The sequence below is a fragment of the Heterocephalus glaber genome, unplaced genomic scaffold (assembly GCF_053883595.1).
Source record: "Heterocephalus glaber isolate CG9 unplaced genomic scaffold, H.glaber_assembly_v1.0 deba00001773, whole genome shotgun sequence".
In the NCBI taxonomy this organism is placed as follows: domain Eukaryota; kingdom Metazoa; phylum Chordata; class Mammalia; order Rodentia; family Bathyergidae; genus Heterocephalus; species Heterocephalus glaber.
In genome coordinates this window covers 7352634-7372290 of record NW_028258463.1, presented here as the reverse complement: position 1 = coordinate 7372290, position 19657 = coordinate 7352634, and the positions used below count along the sequence as shown (strand labels likewise).

At 51.4% G+C, this 19657-nt stretch overlaps 1 protein-coding gene and 1 long non-coding RNA gene across 3 annotated transcripts in view; one reads left to right on the top strand and one right to left on the bottom strand.

The window, feature by feature from the left end:
* Positions 1-1654, bottom strand: part of Znf652 (zinc finger protein 652) — a 54837-nt gene extending 53183 nt beyond the window's left edge. The window contains exon 1 of one of the 2 annotated variants that reach the window (XM_021239894.2): positions 1601-1654. The gene's annotated coding sequence lies outside the window, so the exon portion shown is untranslated. Of the gene's footprint in view, positions 1-1127; positions 1498-1600 lie in introns of those variants that run through there. The other variant, XM_087202429.1, reaches the window with a different exon arrangement.
* On the top strand, positions 181-17144 carry LOC110344781 (uncharacterized). The gene is made up of 3 exons (XR_002387570.2): positions 181-592; positions 12851-12925; positions 14812-17144. It is a non-coding gene; the product is annotated as an uncharacterized LOC110344781 (long non-coding RNA).
* Positions 17145-19657: the final 2513 nt, after the last annotated feature.

The window sequence follows — 19657 nt, the reverse complement described above, 5'->3', positions numbered from 1 at the left end:
TCCCAGCTGCAGCAGCTCCCACTTCATTCCTAGGCATGCACATGTTGTCAACAAAGCATGTGCCAGTTGCCATTCCCGGAACAATACCGGCCTGGCCATCCTTTGGAAAGAAATCCATAAACCTTCCTCCCCAAACATCCCCCCATTTCTGCACGATGCCTTGACCATAGATGTTAAACATTACAACAAAAAGGTTGAGATTCCCGCTCACGCTTCGTATCTAGTTACTAAACTGGATGGAAAGCATCACTCAGGTGTGTTTGAGAGTCCGTTGGAGATGCACGTATGGGAGACACCATGACAAGGACGCCCGGACAACCTGGGGCCATCACAGACGGACTCACACAGGAACAGCCTGCAACACGGTTTCGGAAAGCACCCTCCTCCAAAGGCAGAGGCACATTCCTTTGATTGGCACAAGCTATTTCTGACAATGGATCTGCGATGACAGGGGCTCTCGGCAATCAGGAAGTGTGTGTGTGTGTGTGTGTGTGTGCGTGTTGTGGGGGAGGGATGTGTTAGATGTGATCAAAGACTGGCCTGCTGAAAAGAAGAGAATATGGGATCTTAAAGCCTGGAGGCAGACTTGGAGGTGAGGCGGGGGCATCTACAGATTCCACAGGCGACAGCCCTCCACAATGAACTTGTTACGTGTGGACGTAATGGGGGTGTCACTACCTTCGGTGTCTCGGATCTAAGACTCCTCAGCAGAACCTGATTGGAGGGGGGAAAGAAGTGGGGGTGGAGAGAGGTCTGCAGCACCCACTGGGCTGAGTGTGGGGCTGCTGGAGGCGGTGTGCATCAGATGCACGCTGGCTCCGGGTGGCACAATACTCCGGGGCTGGGGTCTGGGCGACCTGCGGGGCAGAGAGGCTCGGGTACAGCTGCCCCGCTGCAGGGCAAGAGCTCGCTCGCGGAGACCGGGCAGCCTCCCCTCGGCCCGCTAACTCGTGCCGCTCGGCCTTCCCCAGGCCTCGGGGCCAAACGGCAGCCGGCGCGGGGTCCCGGCGCCAGCTGGGCCAAGGGCAGCGCCCGGGCCTCCCGTGGGGTGGGGGGGCTCCTCTGGCCTAGCGCCCCGCGCCAGCCCGGGCAGAGGAAGCGCGGCGAGGGGGAAGGGCCCTACTCACCCGGCCGCCCGCCGCCGCCGCCGCCGCCGCCCCGGCCGCGGTCCATCCCGCAGGGCCTCCGCCGCGGCGCTCGAGTGACCCCGCGGCCGGCGGCCCCTCCCCCGCGCGGCGTCTGCGCTCGCGGCCGCTCCTCAGTCCCGGCCTGGGCCGCCGCCGCCGCCGCCGCCGCAGCGCTACGTGGCCGCCGCGCCGACGTCTCGCGACTCCCTCTCGAGCGCGCGAGGGCGACGGGGCCGCGGGGCGGGCGGCGCGCGGGGCGGGCGGCGGGGGGGAGGGGGCGTGCGTGTGTGGATGTGCGCGCGGGGGCAGGGAGGGAGGCGGGTGGCGGCGGGAGCGTGCGCGCGAGCCCGCGGGCCCTCCCCCCCCCCAGCCCACAGGGATCCCAACACCTCCCTCCACCCCCATCCCCCCCTTCCTCGGTCCGGCCTCGGGAGCGACGCGCATGCGCAGTCCTCGGGCTAGCCCAGGCGCACCTTTTCTCGCTCCTGCCACTTTGTGAGCGCTCTGCCGTGCAGATAACCACAGACTCCCCTCCCCGCCCCGCCCCCGCCCCCGCCCCCGCCCTCGCCCACTCCGCCCACTCCTGAGCGCCCAGGTAAAGGCGTGGGCTGCGCATGCGCGCCACTCCCTTCGGGTCGGGGGTGTCCTTGCTGAAAGGAAGCCAAACCGCGAAGTGGGAGGGAGCTGTGAGTGGGGGGTGTGGGATTCCACGAAATGGGTAGGGGGGATAGTTAGCACGAGGGAGAGGTAAAGGGGAGAGAGGGGGCAAAAGTTAAAAAGTGGGTCGAAGTGCTCGTGGAATAAAGTTTAAAAATCTTGACTGCTGGCCTGCTTTTTACAGGAGAGCAGTGTGAACGACAGAGGACAGAAATAAAAGAGGCAACATGCAAGTAGTAGTGGTCGTTCACCGGATGAATGGGACAGCTAATAAAACTGGAGCAATTTACAGATTGCCAGGGTGGTCAGAAAAACAGATTTAGAGTCATGCTTGTCTTGTGGCCAAGAATAGGAAAGGGCGTGTGTGTGTGCGATCCAGAGTGGCTGCAAGAAAGGAACCCTCCATTCTAAGTATTGCAGCATTATGACTAATTAGCTATTAATCATTAATATAATTAATGGTACTATTAGCTAACAAGGTAGCATTTATCCAAGTTCAGAGCCAAGAGAGACAGTCCATAATTGAAAGTGCTTAGGGAGTCAGGGAGAAGAAATGACTTAGTGAGGTGAAGGCCTAGGGTAGAAAGGACCCAGGGTAACAACCCCCCGGGTCAGAATGACCCTCTCCCACCATAAACCAAACTTCCCAGAAGTTGTCCCAGTCTTATCTTAATTGGAACGCCTTCCGTTATTAAAAGCACACACACTCAACTGATATTCTTGGACTAAACCTGACCTCAACACCACATGAACATTTTTAATACGAATATAGTTACTTCCCCCAAAATGGCAACTCCCTCCCCAAAAAATATCCTGCAGGGAATAAAATGACCTGAGTCTGGGACAAAGTTAAGAAAGAGATTGAAACTTTATGAAGGGGTCCAAGAGCTGACTCTGTCCTTGGCCCCTTCCAAAAACAGATGCTTGGGTTTTATTACCCTTGGCCTCCAGATCCCAGAGATCATAGTTTTGGCAACTTTGGTTTTGTTCTTCAATAGTAAGTGTTTTCAGTGAGTGAACACTAAAAATTGTATTTCAGCAGGTAGAGTGACAATCTTCAGGCAGAACAGGAGAAAGGAAGCATAAGTAATAAAAGAGAAAACAAAGTCAGTGTAAGAAAGAACCTGGCAGGGTCCGGGATTGAGCTCAGTGATGCCATGCCTGCCTCTCAAGGACAAGATCCTGAGTTCAATCCCTGGTACTAAAAAAAAAAAAGAAAGAAAGAATTTGGGACTCTAGGAGACCAAGGCGATTTGTTCCATTCCCCATGAGGAGTAGCCTTCTCGTCCAGGGGTCCTGCTTGGAAGAGGCATGTGCAGCAGAACACAGTGACCTTCCAAGAGCTGTGACTGCACTCGAAGCCCACTCTGCAGGGCTCCCAAGCACCAAGGTGATAATAATACGACTTTCTATTTGAAGAGTGCTTTAGGGTTTTTCGCAGGGAAGTTGTGTCCTTATCTCATCAGATCTTCCACCAGTCCTGCAGGGCAGACAGGACAGGTACTATTCCCAATTAAGGAAATTCAGTCCAAGGAATGTTTGAATAGCCCAGACAACAATGAAGCCAGCCAGCTCTGAAAAACTGCCACATATTCTTGTGAACTGAAAACAGGTTTCCTGATGGAGCTCTACTTCTGCATCTCCTTTGTTTTTGGTTTTTTCCCTCTCTGGACCCCTGGAACTTGCTCTGTGGAGCTTGGTGACTGGTGCTTGGGAAGGCTCTGGGCCTCCACCTGGCCAGCAAGGTCCCCTTCCGGAGATTCCAGTTCCTCTATTCCCTTCTACTCTTTCCCCTCCACTTGCCTACCACAAGGAAGGGGCTGCCAACCAAATCATTAATTCAATAAATCACTAGGGAAGGGCTGCTTCCAAGGCCACCCTCGATCAGGCTGTTGACACCGTAGCTTGGCAGTCATCACAGGCAACTTTGAGCACCCACATCTGGCCTTACTGGAAGACTAGCTTTGTTGTCCTGATTGCCTGGCCTTGAATAGCTTTGCACTAACTTTTTTCATTACACAGTGGGTAGAAATGAGCAGAACTCCCCCTTTTAATTTAAAAAATTGTCTTAAAAAGTTCTGCACTCTTTGAGAGTCCTTCAGACGTTTTTAACATTTAAGTTAAACAGCAGCAGAGATTCTGATTACGGTAAGATGAGCTAGATGCCTGATTCAAGCTCACTCAAGTCTTAACTCCCTAGCTGGATGTGGTGGTGTAGGCTTGTAATTGTGGTGGTGCAGGGCTCTGGGAGGCAGAGGCAGGAGGATCTCAAGTTTGAGGCCAGCCTCAGCAACATAGGAAGACTTTGTCTCAAAATAAAAAAAAAAATTTTTTTAAAGGAATAAGGATGTAGCTCAGTGTGAAAGGCCTGGGTTTGACTCCTAGCATGTACTTACGTAGAGGCCATGGTTAAGGCTCACTGCTTGTCCATCAGTTAATATAACCCTATCCTACAGCTCCATACAGGAGCCAGAATCCTGGCCACGACCACCTACTTTCTCATTCTTGACCTCCGCTCAATCATTTCATCTTTTAGGCTTTGTTAAGGGGGGGGGGCAGTTTCTGTGGCTCTTAGCCATGTCCAGATCTGACAGCTAGGGGTCCACTCTAGAAACCTCATTGTGTTCCTTCCTAATTGCAATTCCATTCTTCCCTAAGAATCATCCAATTCTCACCCCTAAGCCCTTCCTAAAGGAAACTCTCTTTTACAAAAGGGACAAAGCTTTCCCAGATTCTCCCTTTTTATTCACGTTTTCTTGTCTGTGATGGTGTCCAGAGACAGCTAGAAAGCTGGGCTTCCTTGGCTTTTGGGTCATAGGGTTTGTGTGTGTGCCACACTTGCACAGTTCACACTTATGATGCACCTTGACTCTTTTTTTTTTGGTACCGGGGATCGAACTCTGGTTCTTGCGCTTACGCAGCAGGCAGTGAAACCACTGAGCTAAATCCCTGGCCCACCTTGACTCTTTTGAATGCTGGTGAAAACCTAAATGTCAAGGTGGCCTGGAAGAAACATAGAGGATGCACTAAAGGGCAAGATATATTCCTGCAGCTGCTGAGATAGGCGACAATCCTCCTGCCTCTGCCTCCTGAGTGCTGGGATCACAGGCATGCACCACCATGCCCGGTTGCTAATTTTCTTTAAAAGTTTGTTTGACAATGTCTACAAATTTTTCTTTTGCATTAACTTCATCTAATCCTTCTTTCAACTCAGAGATAGGAAGGACAAAAACTGGTCTCACAATTTTTTTTTTAACAGCCAATAAAAATGAGTCCCAAGGCCAGAAATAGAACCTGGGTTTCCAGGGTCCAAGTCCAGGATTTCTCGGTGACACCATACTGTAGCCCTTTGCTGGACACCATACAAAGCAAATCGAACAGACGTGTTCTCTGCCCTCTGAAAGTTTGGGCTCAGATGGACAGCCAGGACATTGGCAAACATGAAAGGTCAGAGCGATTTATAGTCAGCTCGAACATGCCAATGAATAAATGGATTAAGCAGGCAAGAAAAGGCAAGTTTCCGGGGTCTACAAATGTTCTTTCCATTCCAGTCAGTAGAAAGGGCAATGTTAATGGGACTACGGTCTTGGGCCGGTCACATTCTGTCTACTTACCTTTGTATATGGAAAAACAATTGTAACTGAACTGTTAACACCCATCTTCACTGTTCTAGGAAACTTGCTTGTAAAGAATCAAAGGTAGGAGTCCAGAGCCATTAAGAAATCATCTTCAATTTAACTCAGTGGTTCTGCCATCTCCCTCAAAAGCTCAAGGTCCTGAGTTCAATCCCCAGTACCACAAACAAAACCAAACAAAAAATGCTGAGAATAATCCACTGTGATAGACACCGCACACCGCATGTATCATCTGTGGTGATGGTAAACTGACACATGGGCCCAGTACTCATCCCAGTGGTAGAGGGGTCTCCTAGCTAGTTCTGACCTGGAGAGGGAGGCTTTTGAATTTGAGGGACATTGGTCACACTCTCAGAAAGGAGGCCACTACCTCACCTGCAAAAATACCTTAGCCCGGGATGTTTAATTAAAGGCTGAGAGAAACCCTGAGGTTAGGGACCTGGGCTGTCCAGGGAGGGACCCCGCAAGGGGTGGGGGGGTGTCCTGCTATCTCTAACCGACTTGGGGTAGCCCAGTTCCTCCCTTGGAGGGTCTGCCTCAGGGTCTGTTCACAGCAGGGTGCCTCTACTCTGGAGGCTGAGGCGGGAGGATTGCAAGTTCCAGGCTAGCCTGGGTAATTTAGTTAGAACCTGTATCAAAATAATAATAGTAATAGTAATAATATTTTTTGCAAGGGGCCAGGGATGTAGTTCAGAAGTAGAGCTTTTCCTAGAATGCACAAGGCCCTGGGTTCAATCCTCAGTACTTTAAAAAAAGAAAAAGAAAAAAAAGGCTTCCAGATTCTCTCGGGCAGCGCGCTTAATTGTTGTCTGTAATTGATGTGACATATGCCCTAGAGGCAGGCACTGAGGTCCAATTGAGATGGTTTTCCTAAAAAAAATAGAATTAATTAAAGAGGGCAGCTGCACGGGGCTGAGGAGTCAGTGCCAAACTCCGTAACCCTAAACCAGCCAACCCACCCGACCGGCCCCACCGCCTGAGGAACAGTCCCCGAAGTTCACACGGGGTGGGATGGGAGACCTGGGAAGCCAGGAGGGACGTGGGGCGCAGGGGAGGCCCGGGCTCAGGGGCTCTCGTAGCTTTCCAGACCCCCCCAGGCTTGGCTCTTGAGAACTGGAGGGGGGGGGGCCCGTAGGTAACCGCGGGAAAGGAGGAAGGGAAGGGCAAAGGAGGCATTTGAGGTTATGGAGCGGGGAAGCAAGGGGGCTCCTGGGGGCGGGGCCATGGTGGGCGGGACAGTGTGGGCGGAGTTAGAGGGTAGAGCCCGGATGTGGGGCTGGTGGGGGCGCGACCACGTGGTACCCGTGGGCTCTGTACTCAAAGGCGGGATTAATTAAACCCCTGACCTGAGGTCATTAGCAAGGCTGTGGCAGCTTTTCATAGGAGCTGAGTTAATAACAATAATAATAACAATTAACGATAATGAGGCCTTATCTGGAGCAAGTTGTTCCTGATGATTGTATACATGAAGTCATTAATTCCCCTGGCCCTCAGGGCCGCCTTTTCCTAAAAAGCAAATAGGGCTTCGAGAGGATGCAGAGGATGCTGGTGTCTTGGGGGCCCCTGGCATTGAGTTGCTGTCCCCACTCAAAGGCAGACTGGTACGCACATCCCATAGATGGTGACGTCGCCGTCGCTGCTCTGGACAAGTATCTGTCCAATGCGGAGAGAGGTCTACAGAGAGCCTTTAAAAAAATCTAGACCCCAGAGCATTGGTGCAGGTCTGTATTCCCAGCTGCTGGGGAGGCTGAGACAGAATTGCAAGTTGGAGCCCAGCCTGTGCAACTTAGTGGGATCTTGTCTCAAAAAATATAAAGGGCTGAGGATGTAGCTCAGTGTGAAGGCCCTAGATGTGTGTGTGTGTGTGTGTGTGTGTGTGTGTGTGTGTGTGTTTGTGTGTGTGTGTGAGAGAGAGAGAGACAGAAGGGAGGGAGAAAAAGAAATCTCAGTGTAGTTCAGCTTCATGGGTATCCTGGGTGGTCCTTAGATCATGGGGAGCAGAAATGATCTCCCCATTAATAAAGAGCCAGGTGAGATCTGGAGGAGGAGGAACAGAGCCTCTCCAACTCTTTCATGAAAAGCAGAGCTTAGTAGAAGCAGCAGCTTATATCATGAGAGAAGAGGCCCCCCCCATACCGGGGATCTGACCCAGGACCTTTCACACAGCTACATTCCCAAGACCCCCCACCCCACCCTTTTGAGAGAAGATCTCACTAAGTCACCAAATTGCCCAGGCTAGGCTCAAACTTACCCCTTGGTATCCTCCTGCATCGGCCTCCTGGGTCCTGGGATTACAGGTGAGTACCACCGTGCCAGGCCCCTGTCCTGTCTTCTGACCTAGCCCCCTCGCCATCCCTCTGGAACCCTGGCCTTCCTTCTGTTCCCTCTGTTACTGCAAAGAAAGTCGCCTGTAAGAAGGAAGTGGAACTTCCAGGGCTGGGATATCTAACTTGTGAATTGCATATTATAGGGTGTTGGGGAATGGAATAGTATGGTTAATCAAATAATCTGGGTAACAAAATACTACTGTGTTTCCCCAAAAACAAGGCCTAGCTGGAAAATAATCAGACTTGGAAAAACTAGAGATCAAAAATCCTGGCTCCAATCAGTCTGTCTTTGCCTTACCTCTTACTCCTCTTGCTTGGTTTCTACTCTGTAAGGCAGGTAAGGTGAGGATTGGCTGACTGGGGCCGGCAATTTTGATCTCTAGTTTTCAAGGCTGATTACTTTCCAGCTACGTCTTATCTTCAGGGAAAGAGGGACTCAACATACAGTAATACTTGAAATATATTGTTTGCTGCTTAATTGGATATTCAGATTGAACTGGGTGTCTTTTACTGTTCATTGGTACCAACCAGGAAGGGGGGACACAGGAGATGAATGACCACTCTGAGGGGTTCTGAGGGGTTTGGGGAAGTGAGGTTGGGTCTGTGCGCTCTGGCCACTGACAACCTGCTGGAGAGACAAGATTCAGGCTGGGTTACACAGCTGGAGAACAAAGGATGCATTGTAATCACTTTGAGCTGCACGGTTTAATGGACTTGCATGGAACTCAGAGAGGTTGTGAGGACTCCAGCCAGCTCAACAGCATCCTTTCTGTGCAGACTAACTCTGCGGATCCCCCAGGAAGGCAGGAAGGAGAGAAGGTGGAGAGGGAGAGGAGGAAGGAGGGAGGATAGAAGGAGGAAAGAAGGAAACAAGGAAGGAAGGAGAGGAAGGAAGAAAGAGCTTTTGCCTTTGGAGTGATTTGCTTTGTAATTTTTCTTTTTCTGTTTTGTTTTGTTTGAGACAGGGTCTCGATCTGTAGTCCAGGCTGCCCTTGAACTCACTGTGTAGCCCAGGCTGGTCTTGAACTCACAGGAGTCCTCCTGCCTCAGCCTCCCAAGTACTGGGATGACAGGCATGTGCCACACACCATGCCTGGCATTTGCTTTGATTGAGGAAGCTCCCAATGCTCGGGGCACAGCCTTTAGCAGTGTTATTTCTCCGTTCCCCTCTCCCCAAGGAGCCGCAGTCACTGGCACTCTTACCAGACGCCCCTCAAAAGGAGCGCCTTCCTGCTGGGCTTTGGATAAAGCCCCACTCCTGCATTCTCGGGACCCATCCCAGTTCCACCACCAGGAACACGTCCCGCACCTCTGCTTGGTGCCTTGGTGACAGAGGCACCGATGGGGAGAAAACGCCACTCAGGAGGGGCTGCAGCAAGCCCCTGGAGGCTGTGTTCTGGTGCAGTGAGCTCAAGCCCTTGTCTGTCCTCTCCACCACACCATCACACGACAGCGTCCACGTGCAGTGACGACACTGAGAAGACAGCCGCTCAGATCCAAGGCTCCTGATGTGGGTCAGTGTATAGGTGTCTTTATGGAGCACTTGGAGTAGAGAATACGCTGTAACTTTGCCTTATTTTCTCCACGTCACAGAGGGTGGCAGACAAGCAAGGGGGTAGAATTTGCAGCGTCATCTTGGTGAGGCAGCTGAAGACTTCTCTGCCAATGATTTGGTTCAGCACTGACTCCGAGCCCAACACCTGCATGCAGGGTCAGCACCTCCCTTCCTGGGTGAATCTCACAAACAGCAGCCACACCATCTGGGCAGTGTAGGGAGAGGAGAGTCCCTTGCACACCTTCCAAGAGAGCCACCCCGGGGTCCATGCTGCAACCGGTGCTTGCTAACACTCAGCAAAGTTGTGAATGCCTTTTGCAGCTCTTTGTGCCCTCGGGATCCAAAGGCTTTAGAAACTTTAGACTCTAAATCCTGCCCCTTGCCAGGCGTGGTGGTGCACACCTATAATCCCAGCACTCAGTAGGTTGAGGCAGGAGGATCACCATGAGTTCAAAGCCGGCCTGGGCTACATAGTGAGTTCAAGGCCAGCCTGAATTACATAGGACCTGTCTTTAAAAAAGAGGACCTGCCTTTAAAAAAAAAATTCTGCCCCTGTTTCCTGGTGTCACTTCCAAAGAACACTGAATTCAGGGAGACTCATTCATGGTAGGGGGCAGATAGGGGGCATCTTGTTGGACACCCTCACTCCTCCCAGTGAGGTTCACTCTGCCATGTGAAGCTGGTCATTGTGCCGTCTGACCCCTCACTACATTCCACTTCCAGCATTGGTGTCTGTCCACCTTACCAAGGAGCGCATGTGTTCCCAGTCACCACAAGAGCTGTCTAGCACCTGTCACAGTGCCTGGAGCAGAGCAGCTATCTAGTAAAGGTGGAATCCACTATGAATGTAGAAATAATTTCCCTAAAAAGGTCTTTGAGCATTGTTCAAATGTAGAGAGCCATGTTGCAGGCGCTTTCGTGTTGGGTAATAGGCATGTGTGGGGAGGTCCTGGAAAATAGCCCCCAGAGTTCTGCTTGTGCCTGATAAGCATCAGGAAGCCACTGGAGGTTATTCGGGTCAGGGGTAGAGGCCTTGCAGTAGGGCAGAGGTGTGCTTGGTTGGGAAGAGTCAGGATCAGTGAAGGACAGGGAGGCTTGGAGCCAAGCTCAAGAGCGGGCTTTCATGGCTGAGGGCTGAGCGCTCAGGCTGAGTGGATGTCAAGGAACCAGGAAGAATTCCTAGGAGCCCTGCGGACCTGTGACCTCAGAGAGTTGGTGGGCAAGCTGGTGGCAGAGGCAGGGCCCAGGGCAGGTTTGGCCGAACACAGCCAGGGAGGAAGAAGACATTTGGGACCCAGCCCAGGATTCTGATGTTGTGTCCTGTGGAAGGGAGGTGTGAAACCAAAAAGGAAGACTTGGCTTTCTGCAGAGAGCCTGCTGAGGAAGGCGGTTGTGCCCATCTGGTGCATCTGTCCCCATGGGGCCATGCCTGGCACACCCGTGCTCGGTGGTTGGCTGACTCGGAGCATGTGGATGCTGTGGGCCCTCTGGGGTCCTGTCTCTTGTCTTCCATCCTCACCTTCAGCCTGCTCTTCTGTGTTTTCCCACCTGTCCTTTAAATTGCCAGATGTTCCCAAAGATCGATGTCTGTAAGGGCGCCAAGGAAGTTGACGGTCTCAGCCTCCATCATCAGGCCCCCTCCTGTCCCCTCTAGGTGCCCGCTGAAGGACAGGATCTGGTGTTCACCCCTCACCCACTTATCAGATCGCCCTTCGAATTCCTTTCTAGCCTTTCTCCCTTTCATCTCCCGTCAGCAAGCAGGGACACGTCACTCCTGGAAGCCTGGTGTTAGCGAATGTGCACAAAATGCACACCTTTCTCTGTCTCTGAGCCATTGTCTGGCGCACTGGCCCCGGGGCTGGCCCATCTTTATGAGATCCGGGCTCTTCCAGTGTCTGGATGCTGAATCTGGCCTCTGACTCGAGGGAGCTGGGCATTTTTCCAATCTGTGGCATTGCCGTCCCTCGGGGGCTGATGGAAGAGCCACCCTTATGCAGAACCTTCCAGAGAAATGGGAAACCGAGTGCCTGGCCTCATGGTGCCTGAAGCACCTGGCACAGAGGGTACCAGCTCTGCGGTCCTGGCCCCAGCCCAGTTCCCTCTTCTAGAACCGACACCTTCCCTGGCTCCCCTCCAGGCTGCCGGGATCTGGCCAGCTCTGGGAAGAGATGCAATGCCCAGTGCAGGGTATGGCAGGGGAGGGAGATTCCCTTGCAGCCTGGAGATGAGACGCCCGCCCTGCCCCACCCCTTGCTGATTGGCAATGCCTGGCCAGCAAGGCAGGGTCCTGGGGATGAAAGCTACAGGAGGAGCAGAGAAGGAGCAGGAACAATAATGATAATCATCAGCTGCGTCGTCATCTTAACCATCCAGGAATGCAGGGCCCCACGCCCTGCCACACACCTCAGGCCACTTCGAGAGCTCCTCTCCCTACGTTTTATTGCAGGATCCCACACTCTGCCATTCCCAGCCCAGCCCATTTGGGTTCCCAAGAACTGCAGTCCAGCCAGCAGTTCATCCACCACCCAGCTCCATGGGCAGCTTCAGCTCAGCCAGACCCAAGCCAACAGGCTGCTGCTTGGAAACTCGGGCCCCAGGGGTTTCCCAGAGAAGTGGCCTGCCCGCCCAGGGCCCTGGCTGTTTTCCCACAAGCCCTGGAGTCTGGTCAGCAGGAGCTTTGCCTGCATCCACCCGAAGCCCGATTAAAATCCCAGCTGGGCCTCAAACAAACACACCATAGGCCCCTGGCCATGTTTTATTTTGAAAATTTGGGGGCATTTACGCCTCACCCTATCCCAACTATCCAAGGCTCTCTGTGCTCACTGACGATGAAGTAGCTGCTCACAGCTAGCAGCCCATACCCCGTGCTTTTCCACCATCCCTTCTCGGGGAATGCCATCCCACCCTTCCACCTGGGCACACCCTCCAGACCTTCAGGGCTCAGGCGAGAGTCATCAGCTCCGTGACTAAGCCTGATCCTCATCCCACTTTGGCACCCCGGTTCCTCTTCGCCGGAACCTCTCAAGCCCCTGCACCCACCTTTGTGCTGGGGTTCAGTGCGTGGCTGACCTTGCCTCTTGGATCAGCAGGGTCCCGACAGTCTTTCATCGTTGTGTCTCCATGGTGCCTATAAAGCACCTTGCACAAAGAATAATCATCCCCACCCTGCTAACTTCACCACACAAATGTGCTTTGAAAAAGTAGGAACTTTGTTTTGTGAGACAGGGTTTTGTTAAGTAGTTCAGGCTGGCTTTGAACTTACGGTGATCTTCCTGCCTCAGCCTCCCAAGCACTGGGGTTACAGAAGCCTCCGTGTCTCATAGGACTTGCATACCTGAGGGTCCTTGGGTCCACGGGGTGCTAAGAGAGGGGCAGGTGGAGGTAGTGAGAACCCAGGCCTGTGTGCTCGCTCCTGTGAATCCCTTGGGGCAGTCGCGCTGCCGCTGGCTGTAAAGTGTTGGCCATAAGAGAAACAAAAACGCTGCCAGTGCCTCGTGTTTACTTAATCCTTTCTCCAGGGAGCACAGCTGATCTTTCCTTCATCTCCAGGAGGAAGAGAAGGACCAAGTCAATGAGAGACAGATGAGCCATGCTCCAGGATACAGGCTTCCTTTGTTCTCCCAGGTAAATGCAATACACAGTGTTTCCGATGTGGAAAGCTGATAAAGTAGGAAAGCAGTTGGCTCCCTGGGACCAAAACCCATGACTGAAGAACTTTTGCCCAAATCAAACCCTCTGTGAGATGACAGTCCCCACACTGAGGTGTGACAGCTCATCAGTAATAAAATTCAAGCAGGCACCTTAAGTCTATGTTCAATTATTTTCTCTTTTCTTTTCCAGGCAGGGTCTCACTATGTAGCCCAGACTGGCCTCAAACTCACAGCAATCCTCCTGACTCAGCCTTGCAGAGTGCTGGGATTATAGACATGCACCACCATGCCTAGCTATCAATTATTTCTAAGTTGTATATGCAGCCTGGTATCATTAATATCTCAAGACACAATATATTCTTGAAGTGAGGTTCTTATTTATTTATTTATTTATTTATTTATTTATTTTGGTACGAGGGATCGAACTCGGGACCTTGTGCTTTCGAGGGAGGTGGCAGAAGAGTGAGGTTCATTTTTTTTTTTTTGGTACCGGGGATCGGACTCGGGTCCTTGGGCTTGCGCAGCAGGTGGCGAAACCACTGAGCTAAATCCCCAGCCCATAAGGTTCATTTTTAACAATGGCAGACATGAAGTCTGCATGTCAAGTAGTTGTCTTGATAGTAGCAGATCACAAAAACAATTTTTTTTGTCTTCCTTCATGTTACACCTGGTTAGATTGTCTCTGCTTTCACCTCATAATGGGAAAGACATAGAAGGCCAGGTGAGAAGAGCCATCTTTACAGTGCTTTCTGAATTAGGAATTAGGAGGGTCCTTTGCTGTTGTTTTGAAACAGGGTCTTGGTGTGTAGCCCAGGCTGGCCTCAAACCCTCGGGGATCCTCCTGCCTCAGCCTCCCGAGTGCTGGGATTATAGGTGTGTGCCACCACATTTGGTTAGGAGGGTTTGAATCTGCAGTTTCTTTCCAGCAATCTTTTCAAGCCTCTTGACCATTTTGTAAGGGTTAATTTAGCTCAAACTGGATAAGATCATCCATAATGTCATTTAACCAGGCAGTGTAAACTGTGATGCTTTGGCCATGAATTCAAGGCGGAGCCCTGAGAGTGCCCTGCTACTCTTCTTGTGTCCTTCGGGACCTTGCCTACCACATGAGGCTTGTGACTCTGTGCCCACCCTACATTAAAGAATTGTAGGGGCCAGGGTGCTGCCACTGGTAGAGCACTTACCTAGAGCATCCATGAGGCCCTGGGTTCTGTCCCCAGCACTGCAGAAATCGAAAATTAAAAATGACGTTGAAATAATAGTAAAGCTGGCCTGTCGGTCCGAATGGAGCCTTGTGCCAACCCCTTCATATTCATCACCACACCTGCCATTTCTGTCCTGACAGTGGCCTCCTGGCCATCTCAACCACCTCCTGTTCACCTTTCTAAAACCTTCTCTAGCCAGAGGGGTGGAACTTGCCTGTGATCCCAGCGCTCAGAAGGCTGAGGCAGCAGAATCACTGTGAGTTCAAGGCCAGCCTTGCTGTCTCCCACGCACATCCCCTTCTGCATGGGCCGCCTTTCTCTGCTTCATCTTCTTGCAGTGACCAGTTTGCCTGGCCCTTTCCGAATGCAGAGGGCACAGGAAGTCATTGCCCCTCTGCCCTGCTGGTTGGTGGCAGATGCTCTTACACTACACTGAAATGCGACTGTTCTGTTGTTCCCATGCACTCGGGCCCATACTTTATTTATCTGCCATCCCTCCTTCCCTGCTCCCTCTAGGGCAGGTTTGGTGGGAGGCTTTCTGGAAAGGGCTTCCATGAAATGACAGTTAGGAACTTCCCTATCTGCCTCCTGGACTGCCCGGTGCCCCACTTCCCATAGCTGACACTTTTGGTTTCTTTGTTTTGTTTCGAGACAGCATCCACTTTGCAGCCCAGGCTGACCTTGGACTCTCAGTGATCCTCCTGCCTCAGCCTCCCAAGTGCTGACTGAGAAGACAGGTGTGCAGTACTGCAATCAACTCTCAGCCAACCTTAAGAAGCGCTGGGGAGCTGCTACTGTTCTAGCTGCCTTGGGCAGATTACCTCACAGTGCTGCGAGGGCACCTGTGTTGTCTTCTTGTCACAGATGAACCTGGAGCCCAGGCACATTAGGTGTTAGTCCGAGGTCATGCAGCTGGAAGGTGAGGGGTCAGGCTTCCTGGACCCAGAGCCGTCCTCTCCACCTCCAGGTCAGGGCCAGCGAAGGGTCCAGTCCCCTCGCTCCTGTTCTCTCTTCCAGGACGAGAACTGCAGGGATACCTTTCCCACCCTGCCCCAGGGCCCAGGGTGGCTCCCTCTCCACACCCACCCCATCCCAGCCCAAGGCTCCTAGGGGATCTGAATCCCAGTCTTGGTGGCCCAGGATCACTTCTGTGTGCCTTAGCCACACCCGAGAGGGTCCCCGCCCAGTGCCGGCCCAGCCTGGCCCACAGACACCCAGTGGCTGCCCCTTCAGCTCTACCTGGTCGGCTTCGGGCCATTAGAAACCTCGCCTTCTCTCTCTCTTCTCTGGGGCTTTTTCTCTATTCTGCTGCACCTCCCCACGCTTCCTTCCTGTGCTTATTTCTCTTTACAACAAAGCTGGTTATTTTTAACCTGAGGTTTTCACTCTCCTCTTGTCCTATGGGGACTGAGTTGGGGAGGGATGTTGGCACCCTGGGAGGGCTGCAGTTTGTGTCCCTCACCGCTGAGCCCAGCCTCTGGCCTGGTCTGTATGTTTGAGACAAGCTCTCACTATGTAGTTCAGCCTGGCCTCAAACACAAGGCGATTCTCCTGCTTCAGCCTCCCTGGTGCTCTGTCCTGGTCTTTTGAGATGTACCCCAGAGAGCTCTGCACTCCCTCCAGACCCTCCTTGCACATCTGTGAAGGTCTCTGTCTTAACCTCCTCCCACCTCAGCCCCAGCAAGCCCAGCTCCATCCTCCCCTCTGCGGGGCTCCAGCCCCTACCTGGTCCCTGGTTCTTTGCACATCAGGTGTTTGAGAGAGAAACTTTTATTTGAAGCCCAAACAATTGCAAAGGGGAGACAATGGGGCATTTAGGTTTTCATAGTTAGTGTTTGTTTTTAGTTTGGTTTCTGCACCCAGCTTTCTTTGGAAAGAAAAACAGTAGCAACTGAACAGGTTCATAGCAGGGATTTAAAAAAACAACTACCAGTGACTCACTGGGGCTGCCAGGCCCACAAGTAAAGTTCTCTAAAGTAACTGGTACTGGGAACCTTCCCCCTGGGGCAGCTCAGTATCCTAATGTGCGGAGCTCTGAGTCAAGCCAAAAAGGATTAGATATGTTCGGTGCTGTTTTGTGTGTTTGCCTGTATTTTTAAAATTCTAATTCCTTTAAGTCAGGCACCTTCTGTCTAATGCCAGGAGTGACTCTTGGATTTTCTGGGTGGTCTGCACTGAATTTCTCCCGCTGTCCTCTCCAGCCCCACCCGCCCGGCCTCTGTGTCATGCTCCTGTAACTGTCCCCACCGGCCTGGGGAGCAGTGCCTGCCAGCCCCATCCGGACTCAGGGCTGCAACCTTGTCCCGCATCCCTCATCCCTCCTGGAGGTGGCTGTTCAGTCTCTTGTTTTGGAAAAAAAGAGAAATTAGAACAGAAAGAAATAAACTTGATTATTGTAAACACACACACACACACACACACACACACACACACACACACACAAGAAAGAAAAGAAAAGAAAAGAAAGAAAGTTCCAGGCCAGCCTGGGCAATTTAGCCAGACCCTATCTCAAAATGGAATTTGATACCTGTAATCCCAGCACTCAGGAAGCTGAGGCAGGAGGATTGCTGGGAGTTTGAGGCTGGCCTGGGCTATATACTGAGTTCAAGGTCAGCCTGAATTACATAGGGAGACTCTGTCTCAAAAAAAAATTTGGGGGGGCAAGGATTTAGCTCGGTGGTTCCACCACCTGCCTCACAAGCGCAAGGATCAGAGTTCAATCCCCAGAACGGCCCCCCAAAAATCGGGGGGGGGGCAGAGGCTTAGCTTGGTGGCACCAGTGCCGGCCTGGCAAGCACAAGGTCCTGAGTTCGATCCCTGGCTCGCCCCACCCAAAAAACATTTTTTGCAGAAGGTGGGGGGTGGGGGGGAGCTAGGGCATAGCTCAGTTGCAAAGGACTCATCCAGCATGTACAAGGCCCTGGGTTCATTCCCAGTACTACAAATACAAACTCCATCTGAGAAGCAAAGGGGTAAAGTGGACCCAAACAAGGTGGAGTTCATCAGAAAAGCCTTCAAAAAAGGGGAGAGCTGAGCCCAGTGTGGTGGTCAGTCAGGCTGTCCCAGCCCCAGCTGGGCACAGAGGTGCCCAGAGGAGGGAGCTCATAGTGGCAGAGGGACCAGAATCCCCTTTCCCCTCTGCCAGGAAGTTTTGCCTAACTCCTGGGCTGCTTCTTCCCCCTGGCCTAACTGGCTGATGAGGACAGGGCACCAGCCTGGGCAGGGAGGAAGTAGACTGGCTTCCTGTTTGTTTGTGAACCTCAGAGCTGCACGGTGCAGCCATGAGCACCAGCTGAGCAGAGGAGCCCTGGCCTGAGCCCAAGGCTGACCCAGCAAGCCCTCAACAGTGGGAGCCACAAGGGCTCCATCCAGGGCAACCATGCTCAGGGGAATGGGTGAAAGGAGCAGCAACTTCCCCAAGAAGTCAAGGCACAGATATAGGCCAGACATGAAGCCATTGGGCAGCTCCCCCTCACCCGAAGCCATTTCCTGGGACCCTGGGCACAATCTCGTTTCTTATGAGAAAATCATGTGGCCTTTAAAGAACCGGCAGCATGTATCCCAGTTCTGTTTGCAATAATAAAAGCCAACTTAGAGCAACAAAATAACAGATCCTCTTGAGGGAAAACAACATAGCCATTTGAAAGAATGAGGTGGGTTAGTATGTGCTACGGTGGCCAAGATGTCCAAGATACTTCAATAAATGAAAATAACGGCAATGTGTAGAATAGTGTATACAGAATGATACCGTTTTGTGCAAATAATGACAACAGAAGAGGATGTGAACACAGGCTTAGAGTTATGTGTGCTATTAGTGCATGACTTTTCTGGAAGGATGAAAGCAACCTCACAGAGATTATTTTGAGGGAGAAGAATAAGAGATGTAGGAGCCCTTCTACTTTCCATGATATATCTTTCTGTGCTGTTTGCATCAGAACAATGTGGCACGGATTTAGCCATTATCTGTGAGCAATGAGAGTATGGATGGCTCATTCTGTTTTATCCTTTACACTTCTCCGCACCGTTTAAACCAAAAAGTATTATTATTATTATTATTTGGTATCGGGGATCGAATTCAGGTCCTTGCGCTTGCACAGCAGGCGGTGAAACCACTGAGCTAAATTAAAATAATTGAGGTCTTGCTGTGTTGGTCAGGTTGATCTCAAATCAAGTTCAGCAATGCTCCCAGCTTGGCTTTCTAGTAGCTGGTGCTGCAGGCACACACCCTACACCCGGCTGGCCAGAAGTATTCTTTCTAGGACAAGTTAGAGAATCAGGCAGGGGCTACAGATGTGGCTCAGTGGTACAGTGCCTGCCTGGCAAGCATGAGACTGGATTTGGTCCACAGCACTGCGATCAATCAATCAATCAATCAATTGAGTGAATTTTCAAGATGAAGCGGGGTACAGCTAGGCTCAAAAATTCTCCAAGAAAATCACAGGGAGGAGGTGGGAGAGACGCTTTTCTTTAGGGTCTGTCCACATTGGTAACAGCATAGCTGCTTCTACACTCCACTTTGTGGATTCCTTAGGGTAAACGTTTGAACATTTTCTGACTTCCAACCACTCCCTTTCCCTATTTCTTCCCCATTTTATAGCCTCATCATTAAATTTTGGCCTAAACCAAAGAAAAAGGGACAGAAATCTGAAGAAAGAAGAAAAACAATATAAAGCACTTCAATATCATGACCCAATCACCTGTCCTTTGGACTAAGGCTCATTAAAGAGGATTTGCTGGCTGGGGATTTAGCTCAGTGGTTTCGCTGCCTGCTGCACAAGTGCAAGGACCTGAGTTCAATCCTTGGTACCAAAACAAAAAAAAGAGGATTTGCATCCTGCCAGGCACGGTGGCCCATGTCCGTAATCTCAGCACTCAAGAGGCTGAGCCAGGAGGATCTCTATGAGTTTGAGGCCAGCCTGTGATACATAGTGAGTTGGAGGCCAGCCTGAATTACGTAGCAAGACCCTGTCTCAAAACAACAACAACAACAATAATAATAATAAAATTAAAAAGGACCTGCATCACAGTTATCTCTGAATCCCCTGAAACATGAAGCCTAGGACTATATACAGTAGGTACTCCTAATACCTACTGGATGGAAGAATACACCAACTTGTGTATAGAACACTTATCCTTGTTTGTATTTATTTATTTGGTTTTTTGTTTTTTGATTTTTGATTTTTGTTTTTGGTACCAGGGATTTAACCAAGGACCTTGTGCTTGCCAGTCAGACAATGTTGTTTGTTTGTTTGTTTGTTTTTTAGATAATGCTTCACTCTGTAGCCCTGGCTGGCCTGGAACTCATGATCCTCCTGCCTGAGTGGTGCTGGGATTACCAGTGGTCCCCACCACACTCAACTTTAGAGCACTTACTTGTTCTTTTAAGGTCTGTTCATTTCTAAAAGCACCCACAAGACAGAAATCAAGCCTCCCTGAGTCTTTAGTCTATGAGATTTAATTTTGCTCTTGCTCCTGGACGTTTTGGAAAATTGGAAGGAGAT